A 12,500-nucleotide genomic window follows, 5' to 3' on the forward strand; every position below is an offset into this window, starting at 1 on the left:
CAACAATGCGCCGAGCGAGGTTAGAACCCAGGAGCTTCCGATCCAAAAGCGAGTGTCATACCACAAGACCACATAGCCGTAATATCAAAGGGTTAACGAGCCAGTAATGGAATTGTTCATTAACTTTTGATTATTAATTAATTCATTGATTGCATTTTGGGATTAGACTCCAGACATAACAGATGATGAGCCAAGAGGAGAGAGGGGGGGGGGAGTGGAGGGGAGGGGGTGGACTTGAAAAGACGGGGACATCAAAGCGAAAATAACATCAAAGAAAGGAGGGCGGGAATCGCCCGCCAACGATGTCATTAACAAGAGTTGAAAACAAACAAACAAACAAAAAATCGAATATAATTACGACTCCAATTCTTTGTACTTGATTTTACAAAGCCAAAGAATCGACTACTTTAATATCGCGATACCCGACACTCGGGGAAAACTAACCTTGGGTTAATCCGCCCAGCCCTACCCACCCTTGTTTGTGTGTCATGAACGTCCTTAAATTGACCTTGACATTCTCTATAAATTTATTACAACAATATTATAAAGAATATGTTGTTATCATCTTAAAACAAACGAAAATATTCACGGAACAACCCGACAACAATCTTCAGAAAAAATGCAATGACATAACCCAGACAACATGCTCATTAAACGGCAATGGGAGTGATCTTTGTGCATGTTTTCGTCCAACCTAGTCATCGATCACATGATTTGTTGTATTATTCTAAAAATTATATATTTATATATTTACTTTTAGGGTACGAATCAAAAGACCTTACCGCTGAACCAACTGCCCCCCCCCCCCCCCCCCCCTCCACGTCTTGGCAAATACTCTCAAATCTGGGACTTGGTATAAAAATGATTTTCTAGCCATCAGTTGTACAACAACAACAACAACAACAACGGCAAAAACGACATCAACAACGACAACAACAACAACAACAACAACGACAAAAACGACATCAACAACAACAACAACAACAACAACAACAACGACAAAAACGACATCAACAACAACAACAACAACGACAACAACAACATGAAGCAATGAAATCATAAAACGGGTAGAATTAGAATAATGAAATTCTTGGATTTCAGTATTTGAAATCCGAGCTCTGTTCTTGTTACACGACACGCTAGCTAGCTGCTGACACACACCCACACACACACACACACACACACACACTCACACACACACATACACACACATACACATACACACATACACACACATACACACATACACACACATACACACACATACACACACACACCACACACACACACACTCACACACACAACATACACACACACCCACACACACTCACACACACATACACACACACATACACATACACACACATACACACACATACACACACACACACACAAACACACACCCATACACCAGTTGAAAACATGCTAGAATTACGAAACACAACAGACTACAGGGCGTGAATGTTATGTTGTTGTTGTTATTATTATTATTATTATTATTATTATTATTATTATTATTATTATTATTATTATTATTATTATTATTATTATTACTATTATTATTATTATAATTTCTGTAGCAAAACATGCTCCTCAACACAATGATCATTTTCTTTAAATTTTATGATATACAAGAGAAATTTGAATTAGAAAAATGTTGGTCATATCATAACGAATGTGACGATTTTCCTATGGTTGGTAAGGGCGGTCGTTAATCTACCGGGGCACAATCGACCGATCCGGCATGTCAAGAGTTAACTGTCTTCCACATATTCTTTCAGTGGACTTGAAAAGATAGTATGCGCTTGGCTAGAAGCTCATAACATTGCCATCCTGAAGTATAACCGACAAATACACAAAACTGTGTGTAACCATGATCGTTTATAGTCGGGTTAATACAGTTCAGTGAGAATTACTCATAAACACGGATGGCAAAAAAACAATAACAAAGCCATGAGTGACGTCAACTTCGAACCATCTATAGATAGTATGCACTTGGCTAAGAAGCTCATAACATTGCCATCCGGAAGTATAAAGGACCAACACACCGTATGTGTAACCATTAACTTTTATAGTCTGGTTAATACAGTTTAGTGAGAATTACTCATAAACGTGGATGGCAAAAAACAATAACAAAGCCTTGAGTGACGTCAACTCCGAACTATCTATAGCTCGGTGGCGTCCATCTCCTCTCCGAGCTTTGGTTTAATAGTAAGATACACTTGCTGCGCACCATCAAAAACGTGAATTATTTTCATTTGAGACATTATTCATGTCTATAGATAGTAAGCGCTTGGCTAAGAAACTCATAACAACATTGCCATCCGGAACTATATATAATGGATCAACACCAAAACGAAGTGTAACCATGAAATTGTATAGTCTGATTAACCCTCTCCTTACCAGCCGTTTTCAGAATTTTCCCTAAAATTTCACACCCACCCAACACAAAAATATTTTTTTTCTAACTAAAACAGAAAAGCAACAACTAACATTCTATGCATAATATTGATCAGCAAAATGAACTCTGCAACACAGTGTCACGTTTTTATAGCTATAATTAAAACATTTGTCTTTAAATTGTGTGATTTACGAAAGAAATGTGAACGATAAAAGTGTTGTTTGCTTCGTAACGAATGTGACGATGTTCCTATTGTTGGTAAGGAGAGGGTTAACACAGTTTAATGAGAATTACTCATAAACGTGGTGGGCAAAAAAAGCAATAACAAAGATCTGAGTGATGCCAACTTCATTCTATCTATACACCAAAAATTGATTAATACTACAAGAGTTTAGATTTGGATGAATAACCTCGAACAACGCTGCATCATTTTAGTTCTTTGAGAAACTTTGATTGACACTAAGAAAAGCCTTGAATAGATGAAATCAGATGAGGGGAAAACACTGACGCCTTGTTGACGGAGAAATCAATAAATTGTCTTTGGAAGCCCCGATATTTACAGATCTGTAATTTGGCGCATCCGTTGAATTTGTTAAGCTTTAACCCTCTCCTTACCAGCCATTTTCAAAATTTTCCCCAAAACTTCACACCACCCAACACAAAAACAGACATTCCTTACTCAAACAGTAAAGCAACAAGCACATTCTATACATAATATTGTTCGACAATATGAACTCTATTACAGAATGTCAAGTTTTTACAGCAATAGCAAAAAGAAATGAAATCTGGATGAGAAAAGTGACGGTTGCATCGTAGCAAATGTGACGATTTTCCAATAGGTGGTAAGGAGAGGGTTAAAGACTTCGCGATCACGTTTCTTGTCCAATATGTTATATTTGTGATAGTATTAGTCGTGTTTATTTGTGGATGTTGTTTATATTGTCTTCTTTTTGTTGTTGTTGTTTGTTGAAGTTGTTATTGTTATTGTTGTTGTTATTGTTGCTGTTGATGGGGATGATGATATTGTTGGTGTTGAAGGAGGAGGAGGAGGAGGAGGGGGAGGAGGAGAGGAGGAGGAGAAAGAGAAGAAGAAGAAGAAGAAGAAGAAGAAGAAGAAGAAGAAGAAGAAGAAGAAAGAAGAAGAAGAAGAAGAAGAAGAAGAAGAAGAAGAAAAGAAGAAAGAAGAAGAAGAAGAGAAAAAGAAGAAGAAGAAGAAGAAGAAGAAAAGGAGGAGGAGGAGGAGGAGGAGAAGAAGAAGAAGAAGAAGAAGAAGAAGAAGAAGAAGAAGAAGAAGAAGAAGTAATAGAAGGAGAAGTAGAAGTAATAGAAGAGAAAAAAGAAGAAGAAGAAGAAGAAGAAGAAGAAGAAGAAGAAGAAGAAGAAGAAGAAGAAGAAGAAGAAGAAAGAAGAAGAAGAAGAAGAAGAAGAAGAAGAAGCGATTGACAAAACAGAAATTTGTCCAGAAAACTCGTCCTTCAAATATTGATAGATTTATATGACCCTCATCTTAGCAAAAACTCTCAAACCTGGGACCTCGCGAAGTCTTCCTCAAATCCCAAGTTTCAGAGGGTTTTTGTTGTTGTTGTTGTTGATAAGATGAGGGTCATTTTAATTGATCGATATTTGAGGGACGAGTTTTCTGGCCAAATTTTTAAAAATGGGGTTTTCCAGAGTACGGCAGATGTGATGATCGTGTCGCTGGTATCGTTTGTCATAACGTATCGATACCACAAAAACTCACACGACTTACCAACGAGTACCAAAGTGTCGAAACCTCTCAAGGGAGAGAATTGTCGTGACTTTTGATCGATGACCGGAAACCTACAATCCTGATATATGATCCAATTGGCGTGTCGCTGGCTGTTGGTTTTTGTGAATAATTTAGGCTTCTGTGGGTCATGAAATCCTATGGTTAAAAGCAAGCATGAATATTGACTGATTTGTTTTAATCCTGCATGCATGAGCGCTGTAAAGATGGAACACACGGGGTTTTATCTTCATGTATAAATAGTTCGAAGTTGACGTCACTCAGGTCTTTGTTATTGTTTTTTTTTTTTTTTGCTATCCGCGTTTATGAGTAATGCTCACTCAATTGTATTAACCTGACTATAAACATTCGTGGATACACACAGTTTTGTGTACTGGTCCGTTATACTTCCGGATGGCAATGTTATGAGCTTCTCGGCCAAGCGTATACTATCTCTAGCGAGATAAATGTCTAACTAAATTTGTTGACTGCCGCGTCAACCTGTCATATTGTTGGGAAATTCTGGTTCAACAAGAACAAAAACATTTTTTCATAAGAGCGAGATAAGTGCTTTCCTCAGGTTGTACAAATATGTCGTTCGGCTATGTGGTCTTGTGGTATGACACTCGCTTTCGGATGGGGTGGTCCTGGATTCGAACCTCGCTCTGCGCATAGCTGAGTTGAGTTCTTGGAAAAGGCTCTTTACTTACTGACATTCTCTCACCTTACTCAGATGTAAAATGAGTACCTGGTCATTCACAGCGTTGTTTATGTCCGAGAAAAACGATTGCATTATCGCCTAACAGGCGTCATGTCTCATCCTAGGTGTTAAATGTTACTGTTGGCCAGGGACCCCTAATAGAGCGCTTTGAGTACGGTAATATAAAAGCTCACGGGGTTTTTTTTTTCTCCTAACATTCCTGAGAAAGGGAAGAATATTGATCGATACCATTAGAAAGAGGCAGTCACGGTTTCTGGGACATGTGTGGAGAAGAGACGGAATAGAAAATTTGGTAACATCTGGGATGATCGAAGGAAAGAGAGCTAGAGGAAGACAAAGAATGACATATCTAAATAACCGAAGAATGGCCAAATGTGATTTTAAAAGCAACACAGATTTCATGCGGACCGCAGAGGATCGTGATTCGTGGAGACAGCTGACCGGCAACGTGCTCAAGAGTACAAGCCACGATGGATGATGAACATTCGCCACAAAATTCTCCGATATTATCTATTTGGAAAAAATAAATAAAAATTTCATTTTCACCAGTTTTTTGTGGACGACAGATAATGAAAAGTAGACTAATGAACTGACAAAACAACTAACATCGAATTTAGAGTTATAATCAAAGTTATAAAAAACAGGCCTGCCAAATTGAATTTTTGAAAATTCGTAATATTTAGGTAATAAAAATTGTAGTCGCCATAGTTAACTTCAATATTCAGTAATTGGATTCAGTAGTCTGATGTCAGGTCGCCTGGCAACGGCGGCCATCTTGGTTCTAAACAAAAAAAAATCATTACTTTTTATTCTTCAAGCTGGCTAGAACTTTTCATATGCCTTGTGATCAGAATGTGTAAAAGTCAAAACATGATCAAATTTATGGGGTTTTTTCCCTCTGGATACGCTTTTAACCTCGCCGGAGAACGATAGAGCCAGTGTTACTAAGTTACCATGCGTCATTAGGAAGGAAGTGACGTTACGACTGTTGAAGAGTATTTACCCTCAGACAAGGACTAACCCTCCTTACCACCTACAGGAAAATCGTCACATTTGTTACGACACAATATACATTTTTTTCTTATTCTGATTTATTTTGTACATCACATCTATCTCCTTTTACACCTGAGTACGATGAGAGAATGTGAGAAAAGAGTCTTTTTCCAAGGACTCAACTCAACTATGTGTCGAGCGAGGTACGTGTCCAGGATCGACCTTCGATCCGAAAGCGAGTGTCATACCACTATAATTTTTTTTTTTTAATTGAGCTTTTTATAGCACAATATCCACTAAATGTGCTCAAAGCGCTTTACAAGGGGTCCCTGGTCAACAGCAACATTTAACATGTAGGACGGGACATGACACCTGTTAGGCGATATTACAATTTTTCGGACAAAGACAACGCTGTTAACGGCCAGGTACTCATTTTACACCTGAGTACGGTGAGAGAATGTGAGTAAAGACTAGAGCCTTTTCCAAGGACTCAACTCAACTATGCGCCGAGCGAGGCACGAATCCAGGATCGACCTATCTTCCGATCCAAAAGCGAGTGTCATACCACAAGACCACAAAGTGAGCCGCATAAACTCTACAGTAGTGTAACCCCAAGATTGATAGTTGTGGCTATAAACTCATTTCCCTACACCTGTCCTGTCCACGTATGGATGCGAAGCGTGGACTATCAGCAAAGCAGAGAGCACAAAGATCACAGCTTTTGAAATGGCATACTCAGAATATCATGACTGAAAAACAAACAAACAAAGAAGTCATGAGAAGGATCGGAATAAAATCACCAATTCTTCTTCAAACTGTAAAGAAATTGAAACTGAACTATTTTGGCCATACGACTCGCCACGAATCATTAGAAAAGCACATTCTGCAGACAAGGGTAGACGACAAGAGAGGAAGAGGTAGACCAACAAGAAGCTGGGAACAAGATATATGTGAATGGCTGGGAATGACAACAACTCAAGCAAGTAGACTGGCGGGAAACCGTAATCTGTTTCGCAAGAAAGTTCGGGAAGCAACGTCCTACGCAGGATCAGCTGACTAGAAGAAGTCCTGTCCAATCCTACACATCACAGTTCACAGTTCTCATCTTATGAGCCATTCAAAAAAGTAGTCCTTAAGAGCTATTATACTCGTGGAGCCGGAGTTTATCCCGGTTTCCTTAGAGTGAAACGGACAATAACAATTTGTTTGCTACCACTTGGATAGGACGCTAGTCTATCGCAAAGTACATCTTTCCGCCAGGTCTAAAAAACCCAGCCAGCTACCCATTTCCCTATACATCTTGTCTACTCCTACATATCACCGTTCTGACACGATGGGCCATTCAAAAAGTAGTCATTCAGAGCCATTATACTCGTGGAGCCGGAGTTTATCAATATGCGGCACTGCCCTGCGGCTGACGCCTGGGTTAATCCAGTTTTCCCTTGGAATAGACCCTAGAGACAAATTTCCCCCTGTGGGATGAATAAAGAAAATTTTCTTTTTCCTTAGCGTGAAACGGACAATAACAATTTGTTTGCTACCCCTTGGATAGGACGTCAGTCTATCGCAAAGTACATCTTTCCGCCAGGTCTAAGAAACCCAGCCAGCTACCCATTTCTCTACACCTGTCCAATCCTACACATCACAGTCCTTCAGAGCCATTATGCTCGTGGAGCCGGAGTTTATCAATTTGCGGCGTCGCACTGCGGCTAATGCCTGGGTTATTCCAGTCTTCTCTTGGAATAGACCCTAGAGACAAATTTCCCCTGTTGGAATAATAAAGGGAATCTTTTTTTATCTTAGCGTGAAACGGACAATAACAATTGGTTTGCTACCCCTGGATAGGACGTCAGTCTATCGCAAAGTACATCTTTCCGCCAGGTCTAAGAAACCCAGCCAGCTACCCATTTCTCTACACCTGTCCAATCCTACACATCACAGTTCTGATACGATGGGCCATTCAAAAAGTAGTCATTCAGAGCCATTATGCTCGTGGAGCCGGAGTTTATCAATTTGCGGCGTCGCACTGCGGCTAATGCCTGGGTTATTCCAGTTTTCCCTTGGAATAGACCCTAGAGACAAATTTCCCCTGTTGGAATAATAAAGGAATCTTTTTTTTATCTTAGCGTGAAACGGACAATAACAATTGGTTTGCTACCCTATGGATGGGACGCTAGTCTATCACAAAGTACATCTTTCCGCCAGGTCTAAGAAACCCAGCCAGCTAGCTACCCATTACTACTGGGTAGACAGTGTGGGGGTGGGGGGGGGAGTTAGAAATGAATATCTCAACTGCAGCCGGGGATCGATCTTGGTCCCTTTGCATATGAACCGGGTGCTCTTGTAACATAGCTCTCAGGACTCCGTTGGGTCACAAAAGCCTCTAAATACTGGCCTAACAATGATTAATGTCCTTTTATGTTTTCCATATTGATTTCCGACGTTCTTCAGACGCTGTGAAATTCCGGTGGGAAAGATAGTGGAAAATCGATTTGAGAATAATATTGAAAAATCGATTATTTTAGACTCAGATAAAGTTGATGGTTCACCCGTTACATACAAAAAAATGAGCTTTTTTTATATAGCGCAATATCCACTAAATGTGCTCAAAGCGCTTTACAAGGGGTCCCTGGTCAACAGCAACATTTAACATGGAGGACGAGACATGCCGCCTGTTAGGCGATTTTACAATTTTTCGGACAAAGACAACGCTGTTTACGGCCATGTGTTCATTTTACACCCGAGTACGTTGAGAGAATGTGAGTAAAGAGCCTTTTTTTCCCAAGACTCAACTATGCACCGAGCGCGAGGCTCGAACCCAGGACCTTCCGATCCGAAAGCGAGTGTCATACCATTAGACCACATAGCCGCATAAAGCATTAACCAATCAGAATATTTCTTGTCATTTACCCCTTTTCGTCCCCTTGGCTATTTATTTCCTGTATTAACAGTGCCAGAGATACGCTGAGTACATGCCAAACACAAGCCATGTGCGGCTATATGGTCTAGTGGTATGACACTCGCTTTCGGATCCGAATATCATGGGTTCGAGCCTCGCGGTCGGCGCATAGTTGAGTCCTTGGTAAAGGCTCTTTACTCACATTCTCTCACCGTATTCAGGTGTAAGATAAGTACCTGGCCGTTAACAGCGTTGTCTTTGTCCGAAAAATTGTAATATCGCCTAACAGGCGTTATGTCCTGTCCTACATGTCAAATGTTGCTGTTGACCAGGGACCCCTTGTAAAGCGCTTTGAGCACATTTAGTGGATATTGCGCTATATAAAAGCTCAAGCACACGAATAGGCTCATACTATAAGATAATAGTTATAAAGGCATCCATGTCAATGGATAGAATAATGAAGTTGACGTCACTCAGGTCTTTGTTATATTGCTTTTAGCCATCCATGTTTGTGAGTAATTCTCAATAAACTGTATTAACCAGACTATAAATGTTTAAGGTTACACATAGTTTTGTGAGTTGGTCTTTATATTTCCGGATGCCAATGTTGTGAGTTTATTAACTAAGCGCATATCATCTATACTTCCGGATGGCAATGTTGTGAGTTTCTTAACCAAGCGTATCCAGCTATACTTCCGGATGGCAATGTTGTGAGATTCTTAGCCAAGCGCATACCATCTATACTTCCGGATGGCAATGTTGTGAGTTTCTTAGCCAATCGCATACCATCTATACTTCCAGGTGGCAATGTTGTGAGTTTCTTAGCCAAGCGCATACTATCTATAATTCCAGATGGCAATGTTGTGAGTTTCTTAGTCAAGTATTCCCTTTATTCATCCCACAGGGAAATTTGTCTCTAGGGTCTATATTTCCGGATGGCAATGGTCGTGTGAGTTTCTTAGCCAAGCGCATACTAAACTACTATCGATAGCTTGACAGGAATAACAACAAGATGTCTGAGAGGAACCATCAATTTCACGACTAGCTGTGTTTTTGGTTGTTTTTTTTAAATTTTTAATATATATATTTTAAAAAAACGTTTATAAGATGAATCTGTCACAGGTCGGGTGTCTGGAATTTGAGATCTCATTTATTTAGTAATAAAAATTATAATGAGAATGCTGCAGCTTGAAGCTCGAAGCTCGAAGAAATAATAAATCACGATGGGAAATGGAAACAAAAGCTTCAAACTATCAAACGAAGACACTGTGGACGTTTGGGGTCCCTTTATCAACAAAACAGATAAATAAATAAATAAATAAATAAATATATAAAAACAGATTTTTATAAAGCGCAATATCCAATAAACGTGCTTAAAGCGAGGTCCCTGGCGAACCTCAACATTTAACATGTAGGACGAGACATGACGCCTTTTAATGGCTCTGATGGACTACTTTTAATATATATATATATATATATATATATATATATATATATATATATATATATATATACGTTTATATATATATATATATATATATATATATATATATATATATATATATATATATATATATATATATATATATATATATATATATATATATATAATATATATTTATATAAACTCAGTTTTTCAATTAACAATAGTTGGAGCGAAATTGACGTCACTCGATCTTTGTTATTGTTTTTAGCCAGCCATTTGTATGATTAGTTCTGACTAAATACGATTCAATAGTCTGATGTCACGCCGCCTGGCAACGGCGGCCATCTTGGTTCTAAACAAAGAAAATCTGTACTTTTTATTTTTCATGCTGGTTAGAACTTTTCATATGTCTTGTGATCAGAATGTGTAAAAGTCAAAACATGATCAAATGTATGTGTTTTTTTTTCTTCTGGATACGCTTTATACTCGCCGGAGAAATATTTCATACGGGCGTCCGCCATTGTTCCGATAGTTTAGAGCCAGTGTTACTAAGTTACCATGCGTCATTAGGAAGGAAGTGACGCTATGACTGGTGAAGACTATTCTAACAATCAAACTATGAGCGCTTAAGGTTGCACATAGTTCTTTGTGTCGGTACGTTATATCCGGTCGGCGGATGATATGAGGGTATTTTTAACTAGACTCATAGCATCAATAAATTTGTCTCAATGCGAAGTCGTCATGAATGTATGGGGATTTTTCACGGAATGGAATATATTATTGTAATGATATATTTATATCATGGTTATTATTAAGTGATGAAATTCCATATCTAGATAATATTAAAAATAGTTCAAAATATTTCATGAATATTCACTTATTATTAATGATTTACGATATGCAAATGTGTTGAGCGTGGTTATTAATCTAACTATGACAGGATTCTCGCTCATCGCGTGGTCAAATAATATAAGATATATAGTCTATACTGCCGAACTCTGGAAAAACCCATATTAAAAAATTTGGCCAGAAAACCCATCCTTCAAATATCGATCGATTTAAACGACTCTCATCTTGGCAAAAACTCTCAAACCCGGGACTTCGTCGAAGTCCCGGGTTTGAGAGTTTTTGCCAAGATGAGAGTCGTTTAAATCGATCGGTATTTGAAGGACGAGTTTTCTGGCCAAATTTTTTAATATGGGTTTTCCCAGAATACGGCAATATGTCTGTGGTAGTCCTTCAGAGCTCTGAAGGTAACAAATGATCCCATTGGTTGAATGAACGACTGAATAAAATCAGTGGTTCGTTTTCTAGGAGCGGTCCGGTCTGGTCCGGTCTTGTCCTTCAGATCCATTAGGCCCGTGGAGCCGGAGTTTATCCCGGTTTCTATAGCGTGAAACTGATAATTTGAATTGAATTATGTACTTGCTAAACTTTAGATCGGACGCGCTAGTCTATCGCAAATTACTGTCCGCCGAATCCAACTGACCCAGCTACATAATAATTGCTGGTTTTAATTGTATCGCTTAACCCTCTCCGTACCAACCACCGGAAAATCGTCACATTCGTTACGATACAACCAACAATTTTATCTTTCTGATTTCTTTTGCGCATCACAAAATTTAAGAAAATTTGTTGTTATATCTATAAAAACTTGACACTGTGTTGTAGAGCTCATTTTGCTGAACAATATTATGCATAGACTGTACTTGTTAGATTTCTGTTTAAGTAAGAAAATTCTATTTTTGTGTTGAGTGGGCGTGACATTTTGGGGGACACTGAAAATGGGTGGTAAGGAGAGAGTTAATTTGATTTTAATTAATTTTATTTTCGGATCTAATTTCAGGTCGAACACTCTGCACACCTCAAAGAGCCCGGATTGTAACAACACTTGTTGCCTTGACCACCATTTTGTGCACGGTCCCGGAATTCTGGGAACTAGAGGTCACGTCCTCTCCAAATGACGTCACCAATGTCACGGAATACCGCTTCCGGTATACGACATTTGCAGAAGAGCCCGCCTACGGGGTGGGGTACTACTGGTTTTTGGTTCTGATGTTTACATTCCTTCCTCTCATACTTCTGTGCGTTTTCAACGGATTCTAATCCTAACCCTCATCCGAGCTGCAAAACTCAGGAAGGAAATGGCCCAAATTCCGATGAATAATACAAAATTTCCTCGTAGCAGGTTTGTCCTAAAAGGATCGCAAGCTAAGCGCAACGGATACAGATTTTACAAGAACCCATGTTGCAATGGGAACGGGGTCACCACAATTCAGCTTAACACAGTAACCAACACGATCCATAACACAC

The 12,500-nt window shown here is 39.0% G+C and overlaps 1 pseudogene across 1 annotated transcript in view; it reads left to right on the forward strand.

The window, feature by feature from the left end:
• Positions 1–12,500, forward strand: part of LOC144956321 (G-protein coupled receptor daf-37-like) — a 33,840-nt pseudogene that overhangs the window by 9,877 nt on the left and 11,463 nt on the right. Inside the window, exon 3 of the transcript XR_013641942.1 lies at positions 12,026–12,331. The product of XR_013641942.1 is annotated as a G-protein coupled receptor daf-37-like (transcript). The remainder of the gene's footprint in view (positions 1–12,025; positions 12,332–12,500) is intronic.

This window comes from Berghia stephanieae, chromosome 11, assembly GCF_034508935.2.
Source record: "Berghia stephanieae isolate SIO BIC M18660-M18661 chromosome 11, UCSD_Bste_1.3, whole genome shotgun sequence".
NCBI classification, from domain to species: domain Eukaryota; kingdom Metazoa; phylum Mollusca; class Gastropoda; order Nudibranchia; family Aeolidiidae; genus Berghia; species Berghia stephanieae.